The sequence below is a fragment of the Schistocerca americana genome, chromosome 5 (assembly GCF_021461395.2).
Source record: "Schistocerca americana isolate TAMUIC-IGC-003095 chromosome 5, iqSchAmer2.1, whole genome shotgun sequence".
Taxonomy (NCBI): Eukaryota; Metazoa; Arthropoda; class Insecta; order Orthoptera; family Acrididae; genus Schistocerca; species Schistocerca americana.
The window spans coordinates 253125990-253127695 of record NC_060123.1 but is presented as its reverse complement, the minus strand read 5'-3'; the positions used below and the strand labels follow the sequence as shown (position 1 = coordinate 253127695).

General features: G+C 43.6%; 1 non-coding gene across 1 annotated transcript; it reads left to right on the top strand.

Annotated features, from left to right (window-relative positions):
• The first annotated feature begins 1387 nt into the window (after positions 1-1387).
• On the top strand, positions 1388-1461 carry Trnas-cga. The gene has a single exon. It is a non-coding gene; the product is annotated as a tRNA-Ser (tRNA).
• Positions 1462-1706: the final 245 nt, after the last annotated feature.

Sequence of the window (1706 nt, the reverse complement as noted above, 5' to 3'; positions counted from 1 at the left end):
ATGCAATTGTGGGCGTAGAGAGGCTCCACTTAACATTTACAAAAATTGTGAGCAATGGTTTCAGTTATTAAAAACGGCACTTCCCCTACTGCGCCCGCCTGTAGCCTCCTCCATTACCGCTCTCACCACACCTGCCCTGCCAATTGCGCATCTGCCGGCCACGTTATACTGCGAGCACCCTAACTTGCTGGTAAAACCAATGTACACCACCATCAAAACAGGATAAAATCTAGTTCCTGTGTGACCACTCCTGATAAAAATGAATACATCGAATTATCACAGTTACTTCGGTTTACACAGATCAAGGAATAATCACAAAAATAACGGCAACTTAAAAAAATGGTTCAGATGGTTCTAAGCACTATGGGACTTAACATCTGAGGTCATCAGTCCCCTAGACTTAGAACTACTTAAACCTAACCAACCTAAGGACAACACACACGTCCATGCCCGAGGCAGGATTCGACCCTGCGACCGTAGCAGCAGTCTGGTTCCGGACTGAAGCGCCTAGAACCCCTCGGTCACAATGGCCGGCTAACGGCAACGAATAACTTGGCCAATCTGATGTAACTCCCAAACTGTGAACACATAAAATATGAAAACACAGGTCTATACAAAAGACTTCAAGTACGAATAAACTATCTTTGAAATGGGCAAAATGGCTGATCAGTTTGTCACAGCACAGATAAGGCAAAATAGGAAGTGTAGCTGCAATGAGCAATAAAACAGAGTATATAGGTATAACACAGCTTGAACCCGTTGGATCAATTTTCAATTTCAATTTAAGTTGTTGCTACGAATTTTTCACCAGTTATCCGGAAACTCTAAACAGGTTGTACATATTATCATGGTGGCATACAATGTTTGATATTATGTATATAGTAGTAAATCGTGTTAACAGCAACCATTTGTAACATTAAAGTAGAACTAAAGTTCCAAGTGAATAGCCTCCATTTTACATTCCTAGATATGGTACTGGCAGCCTCAGAAAAACTCGAGGTTTGCCAACTACAAATGACTCTGAGCTCTATGGGACTTAACATTTGAGGTCATCAGTCCCCTAGAACTTAGAACTACTTAAACCTAACTAACCTAAGGACATCACACACATCCATGCCCGAGTCAGGATTCGAACCTGCGACCGTAGCGGTCGCGCGGTTCCAGACTGAAGCGCCTACAACCGCTCGGCCATTCCGGCCGGCTTGCCAACTACAACTATACCTATTCTGGAAACATCCCCCAGGCTGTGGCTAAGCCATGTCTCCGCAATATCCTTTCTTTCAGGAGTGCTAGTTCTGCAAGGTTCGCAGGAGAGCTTCTGTAAAGTTTGGAAGGTAGGAGACGAGGTACTGGCAGAAGTAAAGCTGTGAGTACCGGGCGTGAGTCGTGCTCGGTAGCTCAGTTGGTAGAGCACTTGCCCGCGAAAGGCAAAGGTCCCGAGTTCGAGTCTCGGTCGGGCACACAGTTTTAATCTGCCAGGAAGTTTCACAACTGTACCTACTTTATAACCTAGTGTTGCTACACTATTTTACGTCACCCACACTGGAAAGTGCTTGTCTCGGCAGTCCTCGTGTCTACACAAACCTGTGTGAATGGCAATAGCATTCTTTCTATTCTTTTTATTTTATTTTTATTTTTTTCTTATATATTTGAAGTGTCTCTTAATTAAGTTTACAATCTATAATCGAGGAAATGCTTCATGTGAC